General features: G+C 43.8%; 1 long non-coding RNA gene and 1 pseudogene across 1 annotated transcript in view; one reads left to right on the plus strand and one right to left on the minus strand.

The window, feature by feature from the left end:
* The window catches only part of LOC141273143 (uncharacterized), a 95903-nt gene extending 94744 nt beyond the window's left edge, over positions 1-1159 (plus strand). The window contains exon 3 of the long non-coding RNA XR_012322069.1: positions 865-1159. This is a non-coding gene — a long non-coding RNA (uncharacterized lncRNA). The remainder of the gene's footprint in view (positions 1-864) is intronic.
* Positions 1-16581, minus strand: part of LOC141273142 (uncharacterized) — a 168478-nt pseudogene that overhangs the window by 9118 nt on the left and 142779 nt on the right.

Consider the following 16581-nt stretch of genomic DNA (forward strand, 5'->3'; position numbering starts at 1 on the left):
CAGATGTCTGTCCAGCCTCTGTTTGAAGATTTCCATTGAAGGAGAACTCACCACCTCTCATGGCAGCCTATTCTACTCATTGATAACCTTCAGGGTATGTGCACACAATCAGCAATTGCTGCGGATTGGACACAGCGCACTTGCGCTGCATGCAAACTACAGCGGCCAGATGTTCCAGTATAGTGGATGGGATTTCAAGAAATCCCATACCCACTATGCATCTCCGTACACCTGCAGATCACCCACGGATACGCGGTGCGTCTTTCCAGACTGCAGCATGTCAATTTCTTTTGCAGTGTTGCTAGTCTCTGTAAGAGACATTAAATCAATACAATGTACTGATTGCAGTGAATCCGCATGGTTCAATGAACACATGCGGATTCACCTGCGTGCAGCATTTTGGACACAGCATAGAGTATGCTGCGTTCAAAGCGCTGACAGTACTGACCGTGTGCACTGTCAAAAAGCTTTTTCTAAAATCTTATCTGTATCTTCTCCCATTCAGTTTCATTCCATTGCTTCTCGTGTTTCCATGTGCAAATGAGTATAAGGATGATCCCTCTACACTGTGACATCCCTTCACATATTTATAGACTGCTATATATATTTTGCAAGCTAAACATTCCCAGATCCTTTAACTGTTTCTAGTAGAACATAGTTTGCAGTCCGCTCACCATCTTGATAGCTCTTCTCTGAGCTTGCTCCAGTTTTCTATGTCTTTTTTATTATGTGGTGCCCAGAACTGGACACAATATTCCAGATGAGGTCTGGCCAAGGAGGAGTAGAGGGGGATAATTACTTCATGTGATCTAGACTGTATGCTTCTCTTAATACATCTCAAAACTGTGTTTGCCTTTTTTGCAGCTGCATCACACTGCTGACTCATGTGTAGTCTGTGATCTCTTACTATACCCTAGTCTTTTTCACACATGCTGTTGCTAAGAGAAAGAGAGGATCATACCATAAGACTATATATTACATGAGACTATAAAAGCTTACACCCTACAGAAGAGAGAGGACTCCGCTGATCATAAGAGCTTGCACCCGGTAGAAGAGAGAGACTTACCCAGTGACTCTGGAGACAGAAAACAACTCTACCATAAAAACTGTGCTCCGAAGTAAACCGCTGATCTGTGATTGCCCAGGTACTGACCACTACTGGATAAGGTATGAAAATATGCTATATGTTATAGCTGCAGGGTATTTTCGGGAAGTACGCATGGCAATGTAAAATGATGAACAGGTGTCCAAATACATTTGAAAACTGTTCAGGGTTCAGATTTTATTTAGAAGTTTTGCTTGACGTCTGAATTAATTTTTGCATCTGGTCTGGGGACTATGTGGAGATGTGGGTGCCATGTATTAAGAGGAGGTTGGGCTTGCAATGGCAAGACTAGCTATGGAGAACGGAAATCTTAGAGCCCACATTAGCCAGGAGTCATAGCCATCGCTGAAATTTATTGAGTAACTGTGCTCTGCACAGGAGCTGCATCAATGCAGAAATTTTTTAATGTCCATCAACCTAAAACCTCATTGAGCACAGGCATACTGCCTCCTATCTGCCTCACCCTGGAAACCATGTTACCTCACCTATTAGCCTCCATTTTGCCCTGCTGCTTTTATGTTATTCCAATCCTTTCCAGCTCCTGCCCATGTATTATCTCTGCCCTTCTATCTTGACATCCCCTGCCAGTTTATTCTCACCCCTTCTCCCTCCACATTCTTATCCTCATTTTAAAGAGCCAGATTCTTTGGCTAAAGGGAGCACAGAAATTATTAATGGTGGGGATGAGAAACTACTTTACAGAAAAACATGCATTTGAATAACTGCACAAAAATAAATACATTTCACCTCAAATGGGCCATATTCTTAAGGGTTTAAAAGACCAAAGGGGGTCTTACTTTTTGGAGCCCATGTATATTTGTACAGACTGCAGAGGCTATATATAAGACTCTATCATTATATACATGTTCTGAAAGTTTAAATAACATAGATGTTGCCCACAAAGCCTTTGAGAGAGGTCCAAGCTGCACCTATCGGATTTTCGTGGCTCAAAAGCTGTGAAAAACTTTCTTGAACTGCATTCTTGGCAAACAATTGGTTACGAATTGTTCCAAGGATCATGGAAAGAATGGCAGTAAAAAGATGAAACTAGGTGAAAAAAAAGAAGAATGGGGAGACCATGTGGCGCCTTCTCTTTGAACTAGGCTGCTGACATTGGCAGTTTGGAAAAGTCAGTCAAATAGCTAAGACTTGAAAAATTGTACTGTATGGCCAAAAAAATTTAAATAGTCCTTTTAAAAAGTAAATCTAGTCATTTCGGGAATAACCTTTGCAAAGAAAAGTCTAAAATCCAGAAAATGACAATGGAATTTCCATCAACAATTATTATTAGTAGTATGAGTTGTAAGAAGAGTTCACAGCTATTGGTTGAGATAAATGGTTTTCAAGAACCCACTTATTACTACTATATATGTTTGATATGATTATCTAATATTGTAACTCATCTTCATTTACTGGAATGGGGTTGAGCTTTAGTACAGAGTTGATGCTCCCTTTTAGTTAGTGGGAAACATCTGGCTTGATATCCCAGGTTGTATAAGCCGTATCATCTGTTAGCCTGTTACAGCAGAAATATCAATACTTTTATGTATTATAAAGGATTGATCTACAGTGGGTACAAAAAGTATTCAGACCCATTTAAATTTTGCACTCTTTGTTTCATTGCAGACATTTGGTAAATTCTAAAAAGTTCATTTTTTCCCCTTTAAAGTACACTCTGTCTGCACCCCATCTTGACTGGAAAAAAAACAGAAATGTAGAAATTTTTGCAAATGTATTAAAAAAGGAAAACTGAAATATCACATGGTCATAAGTATTCAGACCCTTTGCTCAGACACTCATATTTAAGTCACATGCTGTCCATTTCCTTGTGATCCTCCTTGAGATGGTTCTACTCCTTCATTGGAGTCCAGCTGTGTTTAATTAAACTGATAAGTCTTTATTTGGAAAGGCACACACCTGTCTATATAAGACCTCACAGCTCACAGTGCATGTCAGACCAAATGAGAATCATGAGCTCAAAGGAACTGCCCAAGGAGCTCAGAGAGCAAGGCGCAGATCTGGCCAAGGTTACAAAAGAATTTCTGCATTACTCAAGGTTCCTAAGGGCACAGTGGCCTCCAAAATCCTTTAAAGGAAGAAGTTTGGGACCACCAGAAATCTTCCTAGACCAGGCCATCCAGCCAAACTGAGCAACTATGGGAGAAGAGCCTTGGTGAGAGAGGTAAAGAAGAACCCCAAGATCACTGTGGCTGAGCTCCAGAGACGCAGTAGGGAGATGGGAGAAAGTTCCACAAAGTCAACTATCACAGCAGCCCTCCACCAGTCGGGCCTTTATGGCAGAGTGGCCCGACGGAAGCCTCTCCTCAGAGCAAGACATAGGAAAGCCCGCATAAAGTTTGCTCAAAAACAAATTAATGACTCCCCGACTATGAGAAATAAGATTCTCTGGTCTGATGAGACGAAGATAGAACTTTTTGGTAATAATTCTAAGCGGTATGTGTGGAGAAAACCAGCCACTGATCATCATCTGGCCAATACAATCCCAACAGTGAAACATGGTGGTGGCAGCATCATGCTATGGGGGTGTTTTTCAGCTACAGGGACAGGATGACTGGTTGCAATTTACGGAAACATGAATGCTGCCAAGTACAGAGATATCTTGGATGAAAACCTTATACAGAGTGCTCTGGACCTCAGACTTGGCCGAAGGTTCACCTTCCAACAAGACAAAAACCATAAGCACAGAGCTAAAATAACAAAGGAGTGGCTTCAGAAAAACTCTGTGACCATTCTTGACTGGCCCAGCCAGAGCCATGACCTAAACCCAATTGAGCATCTCTGGAGAGACCTGAAAATGGCTGTCCACAAACGTTCACCATCCAACCTGACGGAACTGGAGAGGATCTGCAAGGAAGAATGGCAGAGGATCCCCGAATCCAGGTGTGAAAAACTTGTTGCATCATTCCCAAGAAGACTCATGGCTGTACTAGATCAAAAGGGTGCTTCTACTCAATATTAAGCCAAGGGTCTGAATACTTATGACCATGTGTTATTTCAGTTTTTCTTTTTTAATAAATTTGCAAAACATTCTACATTTCTGTTTTTTTTTTCAGTCAAGATGGGGTGCAGAGTGTACTTTGATGAGAAAAAAATGAACTTTTTAGAATTTACCAAATGGCTGCAATGAAACAAAGAGTGCAAAATTTAAAGGGGTCTGAATACTTTCTGTGCCCATTGTGAAATAATAGACACCACCCATGATCCAGAATAGCAATGTTTCATGGAATTTGTTATATAGATTACAGTTTACATTACAATTATTTTTATTGCTTTGCTTCCAAATCCATACAGTACCTGTGGAGGATTTTCCAATATGTATTTCAGGGAACTGAACCCATAGTAAACGATATAGACAGAAATAGTTAACTGAAGCATGTTTGCCATTGCTCCAAAACCAGTAACAGTCATGGCTGGCAGCTGTAAAAGAAGTTAAACAATTTTAAGACATTTTATTATATTCACACAAACAGATTGTCCTTCTTTTTATACATACAGTTACAGTGGCTTGAAAAAATATACAATATGTATAACATGTTTAGAAAACAATGTAACTGTCATTTGGACAATGTATAGTGATGGGCGAACCCGTGACTGTACGGGTTCGGCTACTTCAGCCGAACGCCAAACAGTTTATTAAAAGTTCGGGTTCGGGTACCAGAAGAGTACCCGAACACAGACCCCATTCATATGAATGGGGAACCCAAACATATTTGGTTTCTGATGGGCGGTGACATCGCTGCCACGTTCAGAGTGCTGTGGGATCATGCTGACAGATGTCAGCATGATCCCACAGCGGTGACAGTGATCCAATGTAAAAAGCTGAATTAAAAAAAAAAAAAGTTAAAATTAATAAAAAAATGTTCAAATAAAAAAAGAATTATACTCACCTACACCTAGTGCCCGATGCCCTCATCCCCTGCAAAAAATAAAAAATAAAACAACACCATATACTTACCTTACATCTATTCCCCGAAGCCATTGTCTCCTGAAATAAATATGAAATATTAAACCACCTTAATCCTCAACCTGTATGATCTTTTAATTATTTTCTAATAAATTGAGGATTTTAATTATTCTTGGGACTCACCAAATTTATTTTTCTCACCTTAATCCTCACCTGTCCGCCGTAGTCCATATAATCCGAGTGTCCCACGATGATCTCATGAATAGAACGGCCACATCAGAAAATGTGACCCCTTTATTCTGCAGCCACGATACACTAACAGGAGCGCTCCAGTCAGTGTACAGGATGAGCTGCAGGGAGTGAGGTCAGATGAGTTCATCAGCTGATGAACCCGTTTGACCTCACTTACAGCACTACCGCTGCATGGGAATTTTCTCACTCAGCAGTAGTGCTGTAAGTGAGGTCAGACGAGTTCATCAGCTGATGAACTCGTGTGACCTCTCTGCCGGCAGCTCAGCCTGTACACTTGTCAAGGTAAAATATATACAGTATATTATAGAAAATCAATTTGTTTATTTTAATAGATTACCTAATCAGTGTGAATTAATATAGAGATGATGGAATAATCTATGTGTATGTATGTATGCCAATGGGTATATGCACATGGATTATGTTAATAGTTAATGAATATAACTAACAGTTTCTGTTCTTATTGTAGACAAGAACGAACAACTAAATGATTTCCTGGGAATGACGTATGCATGTGCATGGCTGATAACAGAGAGATTCATGTCGAGTTGGCAAAGATGGAGCTGAGAGACGACTTCACCCCTCCCATCAGAATTCCTAAGGCGTTACTGAGGCCAAGAGATACAGTATAGACCAAAAGTTTGGACACACCTTCTCATTTAAAGATTTTTCTGTATTTTCATGACTTTTAAAATTGTACATTCACACTGAAGGCATCAAAACTATGAATTAACACATGTGGAATTATATACTTAACAAAAAAGTGTGAAACAACTGAAAATATGTCTTATATTCTAGGTTCTTCCAAGTAGCCACCTTTTGCTTTGATGACTGCTTTGCACACTCTTGGCATTCTCTTGATGAGCTTCTAGAGGTAGTCACCAGAAATGGTTTTCACTTCACAGGTGTGCACTGTCAGGTTTAATAAGTGGGATTTCTTGTCTTATAAATGGGGTTGGGACCATCAGTTCTGTTGTGCAGAAGTCAGGTGGATGCACAGCTGATAGTCTTACTGAATAGACTGTTCGAATTTGAATTATGGCAAGAAAAAAGCAGCTAAGTAAAGAAAAACGAGTGGCCATCATTACTTTAAGAAATGAAGGTCAGTCAGTCCGAAAAATTGGGCAAACTTTGAAAGTGTCCCCAAGTGCAGTTGCAAAAACCATCAAACGCTACAAACAAATTGGCTTACATGAGGACCGCCCCAGGAAAGGAAGACCAAGAGTCACCTCTGCTTCTGAGGATAAGTTTATCTAAGTCACCAGCCTCAGAAATCGCAGGTTAACAGCAGCTCAGATTAGAAACCAGGTTAATGCCACACAGAGTTCTAGCAGCAGACACATCTCTACGACAACTGTTAAGAACAGACTTTGTGCAGCAGGCTTTCATGGTAAAATAGCTGCTAGGAAACCACGGCGAAGGACAGGCAACAAGCAGAAGAGACTTGTTTGGGCCAAAGAACACAAGGAATGGACATTATACCAGTGGAAATCTGTGCTTTTGTCTGAATGAGTACAAATTTGAGCTCTTTGGTTGCAACCACTGTGTCTTTGTGCGACGCAGAAAAGGTGAACGGATGGACTCTACATTCCTGGTTCCCACCGTGAAGCATGGATGAGGAGGTGTGATGGTGTGGGGATGCTTGGCTGGTGACACTGTTGGGGATTTATTCAAAATTGAAGGCATACTGAACCAGCATGGCTACCACAACATCTTGCAGCGGCATGCTATTCAATCCTGTTTGCGTTTAGTTGGACCATCATTTATTTTTCAACAGGACAACGACCCCAAACACACCTCCAGGCTGTGTAAGGGCTATTTGACAAAGAAGGAGAGTGATGGGGTGCTACGCCAGATGACCTGGCCCCCACAGTCACCAGACCTGAACCCAATCGAGATGGTTTGGGGTGAGCTGGACCGCAGAGTGAAGGCAAAAGGGCCAACAAGTGCTAAGCATCTCTGGGAACTCCTTCAAGATTGTGGGAAGACCATTTCCGGTGACTACCTGTTGAAGCTCATCAAGAGAATGCCAAGAGTGTGCAAAGCAGTCATCAAAGCAAAAGGCTACTTTGAAGAACCTAGAATATGAGACATATTTTCAGTTGTTTCACACTTTTTTGTTAAGTATATAATTCCACATGTGTTAATTCATAGTTTTGATGCCTTCAGTGTGAATGTACAATTTTCATAGTCATGAAAATACAGAAAAATCTTTAAATGAGAAGGTGTGTCCAAACTTTTGGTCTGTACTGTACATGGATGAGCAAATTGCAGTGTGCCAAGTTATCAGAAAGAGCAATGAATTTTACTAATCCCACCTAGAAGAAGAATACTATATAACCCCATGTCTACGTAATAAAGTATGCAATTTGTGTGGCTCAGTCTCTGAGTGAAGTTTTTCAACCAGATTAGCAAATTTGATTAATTAGCTTCTTTGCATGCACTCGGACATCTTTAATTTGGAGGAAAGCAGTTACCTGGTGTATCTTAAATTGGTGAAACCTCCACAAATGGTGCCGTGACTCGGATCACACTCGAGGGGACTCTAGGTCTTGGGGTGCCCATCACCGGACCACCTACGGACGAGCCGGGACTGCTCAAAGCGAGATCAACTCTCATCACTGAATACGGTAAGTCTGCAGATTTAATAGGTGCTTATTCATATTTTGAGCGGTCTCTGGTGAGTTTGTGGTGTCTAGATTGGCCCTTAGGGACAGCCCCGTGTGACTGGGTGGATCCCCGCTGTGTGATTTCAAGAACTCTGGTGTGTAGTCGCTCCTGGCTAACTGTTGCTAATTTCTTTGTTTATAACATGGGCACGCGGGGAGTGACGTTGCTGATAAGTCGTGTATTAAGACACCATTGGGGCGTGGGCATGCGGGGTCAACCAATCCTCTATTAAGATGTGGATACGCGGGGAGCCAACTGCATCGTTAAGCCGCATATTAAGACATCACTAGGATGCGTGTGTGCGGGGTGTTCAGTGCTTCATTAAGTCGTAAAAGAATCAATTCAGTGCTTGGTAATGATTGTAGGGACCTGTTACAATTCTACTTGTGTATCAGCTGGTCTGATCATAAGTCTAAGGGGACGGACGCCTGGAGCGAAAATCATGGAAAAACTAAAGACATTGTTTGTGTCGCAGGGGTCGCTTGATCAGGAGTGACAGGACCCCAAAGACATAGTTGCTAGAAGAGAAGGATTGAAATATGTAGAGAAAACCAAAAAAGTATTATCATTGTGTGGGTTGTACCCAGGGGGTAGATTACAGTACGAGATGTTGAATGCAGCAATTTGTGAAAACAGGGGAAAACTGGAAGATAATGGTTTGTTGCTAAGTGCATACATGTGGAAAAAGGTTTCGCTGAGTTTAGCGAAAGAAGGGTTTGTGGAGATTGAGTATAGGGATAACAAAGGAAACATAACTGGTTATTTCTATGTTAGAGAGTTGCCTTCGCCACCGCCCTATAATGGCGGCGCATGAATTGTTGGGTGTGTTCTAATTGTGGCCAGCAGAATCCATTGTCAGCAGATTATTGTGCTGCATGTCATGTGCCCTGTCCAGGAGGCCCACCCCTCGCTACTACCCAAGCCACTCCTAGTACCCCATCCTCATCTGTTATACCTATGTCCGCCCAAAGTTCCAACCCTTCCTGCAGTGGCCATGTTACTACACCCATTGCATCACCTCCAGCCTCTGACCAGATGTCAGTGGGTGTGCTCCCTCCCAGTGGCAAGCACCTTTCCTGTTGTGTGCTTCCTTCCCGTGGTGGCCATCTTGGCGCACCTGGAATACAGGCCGCAATACACACTACACCTGGAACATCAACCGCGACATTTACTCCTATATCAGTGTGTCTGGTTGTCACTCCGGATGGTGCGTACTATCTCCCTCTCTATCCTCATTTGCCTAGTGCCAAAGCTCTATTTAATAGTCCGGAGTTCCGGTAGGGCCTTAACCGAAGGAGAAATACTATTGAACCGGAGGAGCCGCGGGATGAAGAGGCAGCACCACCATCAGCGTCCACACCAATAAGCAATCCAGAAGGTAAACCGGCTCGTGTGACATTTTATACACCAATATCAGAATTCTCTCTGGATCGGGGGGATTCCCGTGCCAGCCTTTCAGATGAAGAATGCGTGGAAACCATGGACAGAAAGAATAATTTGGAAGTCATCAACAGTACTAACAGCAGATTTGGGGGATCTGGTAACAAAGCTGGTGGAAGCTATAGTTAATGCAGCAAACCCTAGATTACAACATAGGGGAGAAGTGGCTAAGACTATTGTGCAAGCCGGAGGTAATGCTATTCAGGAAGACTGTAACAGCATTGTACATTCTTCAAGACTGGTCGAGGCAACAGACCTGGTAGCCACCAGAACAGGGAGATTACCATGCAGGCTTATCACTCATGCAGTAGGTCCAGTGTATGATGAAGATCATCATGATCAGTGTGTGTCACAACTCAGAGCTACAATCAACAATATTCTGAACTATGCTGGAACAAGGAACCTTACTTCTATTGCTCTTCCTGCTATAAGTTCTGGAATGTATGGATTTCCTATGCAAGCCTGGGCCCAAGCAATAGTCCAAAGCTATACGGGAGTATAGAGGACTAACTACGTTGGAGGAGATAAGACTAGTCAGCAATGACTATCATAAATCTCAAATTCTCACCCGAGCTGTGGAAAGTGCCACAGCTAGATCAGACCCACTCAGCCGCCAGATGATCTCAGAAGATAACCCAAATGAACTATTTCCTGGACAAACAAGCCCACCTTCTGTTGCTGTGTTGCTGGTATCTCCCTCAACATCTTCTCAGTCAGAATCTCCAGTGCCAGATCACCATAATAGATATGTGGCATTCACACCCTCACAAGTTAATCAAGTGATTAGTCAACTACCTGACTCGGACAGACACCCTATGGCATTCTACAGAAGAATCAGACACTTTCAACAAACTTATTCAGCCACTTGGAAAGATCTTCATGAAATCACTAGCATTAGAGCGGGAGATGCCTTCTGGCCAATAATTCAAGTAGCTCTGAATGACAGCCAAGTGACAGACAAGGAGACTTAGCAATCAGGAGGAGCTTTTTGTGAACAACTTCAGCAATGGGCCAAGGAGCGGCTCACGGACTCATCTACCAGTGTATCTGACTGTACTCAAGAATCAGGGGAGAATGTTGAAACATTTTACACCAGAATCCATACTCTGTTCAAGGATCAAGTGTTCGATGAAGGTCAGAGGATCCAACAGAATCTGCTAGTCACTTCATTTGTTAGGGGACTCAGAGAGGAAATCTCAGCGAAACTTACAGACTTCAGACCAGAATATGTGGACATGTCCCTGCGAAAGATACTCCTCATTGCTAAAGCTATAGAGAAACAATTGAACACTGTACCAAGGTCTGCTCCAAGGCCTACTCCAGAGCCTACTCCAGCACCTAATCTGACTCCTGTTCCTGCTCCTGCTCCAGCTGCTCTAGCAGTCTATCAACCTGCAGATAATCAACAAGAACAGTTGCCATATTCCCCAGGATACCCACAACAACTATACTGCTCACCCCCACAATGGATGGGTCCTCCACAAAAATGTACAGAGGACCAAGTTTCAGACTAAGGGAACCAATCTGTCACCATTGTAACCAACCAGGTCATTTCAGAAGAGGATGTCCAGAGAATAGAGGGGATACTTTCTATGGCTTGATGCCACTCTCTTACAACCTGCAATTTGAAAGAAGAGATTCTCCACGCTACCAAGGGAATCCACGGTACTCCCACCAAAAGTATAGACAGCCATCACGGCAGCCACCACAGAGAGAGTATGAGACAATGCCAAGAGAACCTGTGCAGAATTACAGAGACCAGCCACCACAACAGCTGTACCAAAATAACAGGGATCCACAATATCGTGATGGCCCATATCCTCAGAACAACAACAACAGGGACCCACCACGCCTGTTTGTGGGGGAAGACCAGAATTACCTCACATAGGACAGTGGCAAACCCGTGCTCACCTTGACCTCAGTTGAAAACGTCCCCACTAAATCTGGACTGATTTCTACTGTCAAAATAGATGTAGGGGACAGAACTTTACCTTTTCTAGTAGACACTTGGGCAGCCAGAACAGTAATACGGTCAAGAGATTTACCCTATGAATCGCTTATTTCAATGATTTCATTTCATGTGTGGGAGTGGATGGAAAACCACACTCATCCCGACTAACATTTCCATTGCCTAATGGGAAAGAACAGAAGCTGCTGGCCAGATTGCTCGTTTCAGACACCTACCCGCTTAATTTGTTGGGAGCAGATCTACTCCAGAAGTTAAATGCTCAGATATCATATGATGAGAATGGAATGCATCTAGATGTCTCTACTCCATTATCATTAGAGGAACAAACAAAGATACATGCCCTCCCATTGTGTGTCATCCAATTTGCAACAACCGCCATACCACAGCATTATCTTGACTGCATACCACCTGAACTCTGGTCTCAAGGTCCAGATGATATAGGCCGGCTGCCTGCCCCGCCAGTCCAAGTTTTCCTGAAAGAAGGTGCACGGATTCCCAGACTCCCACAGTACCCACTGAAGCAGCCCAAGAAGCGTCATTAGATTCCCAGATCCAAGAATTACTTAAGAAAGGAGCATTAATTCCCTGTGTTTCTCCTGCTAGTACTCCATTGTTTCCAGTGAAGAAGAAAACTGCAAGAGGAGACCCAGATAAATTTAGGATGGTGCAAGATCTGAGAGCTGTGAATGCAGTTACAATTCTGGAGACCCCAGTGGTGCCAAATCCACATACATTGCTCAGTGAAATTCCCCCTGAGGCGATGCATTTTACAGTAATCGACTTGGCAAACGCCTTCTTCAGTGTGCCTCTGCATCCAGACTGCCAGTATCTTTTTGCTTTTACACACAGAGGAGAACAGTATACCTGGACAGTTATGTCTCAAGCTCAGAACTCTCCTCATCACTTCATACTGGCCTTAACTACCTGTCTCCAACCCTGGAAGAGTGAGAACCCTGAATTCACATTGATACAATATGTCGATGATCTACTCCTCTGTTGTCCAGATGCCCAAATTTGCCACAGGTTCAGCTATTCTTTGCTCCGATTTCTGGCCACCATTGAATGCAAAGTTACTCTGCGAAAGCTACAATGGTGTTTTACCAAAGTTGTGTTTTTGGGTCATTGGATATCCCAAGGTACCAAGCATCTCACTGAAGAGCGGAAAACTGCCATCCGTGACATCCTGTACCCGAGAACTGTCAAACAACTCCAAGCTTTTCTGGGAATGGTCTCATACTGCAGGCAGTGGATCCCTAACACGTCAGTTCTCATGCATCCTCTATATGATCGGGTCTACACTTCTGAGCTTAACCTGCATTTTGACCAAGAAGCTGAGGATGTAATGGACCAGTTGAAAGAACTCATCATTTCAGCCCCTGCTCTGGGGATTCCCAACTATGAATTTCCATTCTTTCTATTTGTCTCTGAAGTGTGTGGCCATGCCTCAGGAGTTCTGGCACAAAAGCATGGAGGCCACATGAGACCCATCGGATATAATTCCAGTAAATTGGATCCAGTGTCGCAAACAGCTCCAACATGTCCCAAAGCAGTGTTGGCAGCTACAGAATTCCTCCACAGAACAGCAGATGTTGTACTTAGCCATCCTACAACTATACTGGCCTCTCATGATTTGAAAGCTATCCTTGCACAAACCCAGCACAACCATCTATCAATGCAACGTCGTGTCAGAATCCAATGTGAGCTCCTTTTACCAGAAAATATAGCTCTTCGGCGATGTACTGTCTTGAACCCCTCCACTCTGCTTCCTCTGTCAAGGGGGGACTGCTCTGAAGACTTAGTGGGGACCTCAGAAGACCATGAATACCTTGATTCGAGTGACCATGATTGCCTTGAGGTCACAAAGGCAGAAACCTCTCACCTACCTACTGTCTCTGAACAGCCACTGCCTGAAGCGGATCTGATACTGTATACTGACAGGTCCAGATACGCAGATTAATATGGAACTTACCATACCGGATATGCGGCGGTGTGCCCACCAATGGTTGTTTCTGCTGGACCACTGCCATCTTATATGTCAGCTTAAGAGGCCGAACTGTATGCTCTGACCGAAGCCTGCAAGTGCGCAGAGAGTCAAGTGGCCAATATCTACACAGACTGAAATTACGGTTTCGGGATTGCCCACGACTTTGGCCTGATATGGGCCCTGAGGGGCTACAAGACTGCCAGTGGAGCTAAAATCCAGAATGCAGCGGCAGTGAGAAGTCTGCTAGAAGCTTTAAAGTTACCTAGGCAAGTGGCTGTGATCAAAATTAAGGCTCATGGGAAACTGAATTCGGAGGAGGCCAAGGGGAATTATCTGGCTGACATTACAGCAAAAGAAGCAGCTATGGAACCAATATTTCCAGAGGAAGCAGAGGTGTCAGGGGGTACGGAGGTGTTTGTGATCACCAGAAGTCAGAGACAAAGAGAGGATGAGGAAGAAACGAGAATGAGAAATTTGAGGTTGCAAGAAGAGGAGGAAGATGAAGAGGAGAAAAGACTGAAAGAGAATCCGGCACACAGGACTTTAGTGGACCGGCAGAATGCGGTAACAGAAGAAGAAAAACAAGGATGGATCGGACGGGGAGGAACGTTTTGTAATGACGGAATCTGGAGAGTGGGAAGAAGAATATGTCTGCCAACAGCACTGTATCCAGCAGTGGTTCAGTGGGCTCATGGAAAGGTACATAATCAGATGATTTCAGCTATCAATAAATATATATATATATTGCACCCGAGATCTCAGTTCTTGTTACAAACTATACTAGGAGCTGTGAGATTTGTAGCACTTCTAATCCCGGAAGAACAGAACATGTGCCAAAAAAGAAACTGGCAAAGTCACAGTATCCTTTCCAGAGAATCCAAATTGATCATATGCAATTACCCAAGAGTGGAAGATATGAATATGTTCTGGTGGTGGTGGATATGTTTTCAGGCTGGACAGAAGCTTACCCAGTAGCCAACATGACCACTAGAACTACAGTGAAAAGGTTTATGGCAGAACTTATCTGCAGATTCGGGATTCCAGAAGTGATTAAGAGTGATCAAGGACACGCCTTCACTGCAAAAGTTACCAAATCAATCTGGGAGATGATTGGGGCTGATTTGGGCCTGCATACTCCTTATCCTCAAAGTAGCGGCAAAGTTGAAAGGATGAATGGCACTTTGAAAAACAAAATTCTTAATGCCAGTACAGAATTGTCACTTCCATGGCCGGAGGTGCTGCCTATTGCCCTATATTCAGTCCGAAATACCCAGAGACAACCCACAGGGCTCACACCATATGAGATCTTGTTTGGGGGGCCACCTAGAATGGGTCGATATTACCCACAGCAGCTTAGTTCAGGGAATGATAAGCTTGTGAATTTTGTTGTCGGACTTGCTAAAGAGTTAAAACTAACACATGCTACAGTGTACTCTTCTATTCCAGACTCAGATCTTGAACCAGGTACTCACAGCATCCAGCCTGGAGATTTTGTCTGGATATCACGTGCGAGGCACACTGGATGCCAGATTTGGAGGGCCCTACCAAGTGTTGCTTACATCACCTACGGCTGTGAAGTTCAAAGGCCGAACATCATGTGTCCACACATCCCATTGCAAGAAGGCGGTCTCAGACCAACAACCCTGATGTTCTTTTTTCTGATGACGATAGCTGTGGGGGAAGCCTTTGTTATGGTAACACGTGCATTCCAAGCAATTATTACTAAAGATAATGATATTCCAGTTTTCTGGTACAACACTTCCTTGAATGTGGTGACTTTCCAATTTGATTACTGTGGGAATTACAGTACTATAGAGGGTACAGAGGCCCCGAACCAGAAACAATCTCTGAGTTACGTGTACTGGATTTGTGGTGACATGAAGATTAGGACTAGACTGGAGGGCAAATGGACTGGGGAATGTGCCTTAACTAAAGCAATAATGTCTGTTTACCTTATATCTGAGTCCCAGGAATCCAAAGAGGAAATAAAGGCTGCGTTTTCAGGTACATACAGGGCCAAGAGAGAAGTTAACCCCAAAGGCAGTTTTGACCCACATATATTTATTGATGTTCTTGGAGTGCCTAGGGGGGTGCCAGACAAATTCAAGGCCCAAGACCAAGAGATGGCGGGATTTGAGTCCATAATACCCATAATAACCGTTAACAAGAACGTAAATTGGATAAATTACGTATATTATAACCAACAAAGATTTGTCAATTACACCAAAGATGCCTTACAAGGGATAGCTGACCAACTAGCACCCACATCCAGATGGTGAGTGGCGATGACGCCATCATTAGCATCAGCATCCCACTTGTCTGTCTTTTGCAACGCCCTCTGCAGAGAACTAAAGAGGAGGCATTGCAGCCAGAGTATGATGAGATGGATCAAGAAGCCGTAGCGGGCGATTACACACAGCCCAGCCTCATCTCATCCCAACGTGCATTTGGGGACAATGAGGGAGAGGAGGAGGAGGAGGAAGAACAGGAGCTGGTATCATGCACTGTAGACGGTAGTACCTGTACAACTGTCATACCGTCGGTTCAGCGTGGGTGGCCTGAGGACAGGGGGGAGGAGGAGGAAGAGGAGGAGAGCATGGTCAGTCGTCATCTTGTGAGGACATGGAAGTCTTGCCCGTTATCAGTCTGGCACGCATGGCTGACTTTATGTTACACTGCCTTAACCGTGACCCTCGCTTTGTCAAAATGTTGGGTGACAGTAATGGGGTGACAGTCATTACTGATTGGTGACACTTTTAGACCCCCGCTACAAGGAGAACTTTCACTCTCTTATTCCTGAGGTGGAGAGGTCTACAAAAATGGGGCAGTACCAGAAGGCCCTTGCTGCAGAACTGTTAAAAAAATTCCCATCTGAACACGCCAGCGGCAGAGGTCACAGTTCGTTGCCCAACCAAGGCGTACAGGTGAGAGAGATGCAACTCCAATCCAGCAGAGGCATGGGAACACTGTCAACGATCTGGGACAGTTTTCTGAGACCCGCCCAGCTTACAGGCCCTGAGGAGGGGGGTACTCTCACAAGGAGTGGAAAGTTTCAAAAGATGGTGAGGGAGTACCTTGCCGACCGTACTAGCGTCCTCCGTGATTCCTCTGTGCCTTTTAATTATTGGGTATCCAAGCTGGACACTTGGAATGAACTCTCTCTGTACGCCTTGGAGGTCCTAGCCTGCCCTGCCGCTAGCGTGTTATCGGAGCGTGTTTTTAGTGCCCCTGGGGGAATA

This window comes from Phyllobates terribilis, unplaced genomic scaffold, assembly GCF_046119375.1.
Source record: "Phyllobates terribilis strain yellow unplaced genomic scaffold, ASM4611937v1 Scaffold_5__5_contigs__length_657084704, whole genome shotgun sequence".
In the NCBI taxonomy this organism is placed as follows: Eukaryota; Metazoa; Chordata; class Amphibia; order Anura; family Dendrobatidae; genus Phyllobates; species Phyllobates terribilis.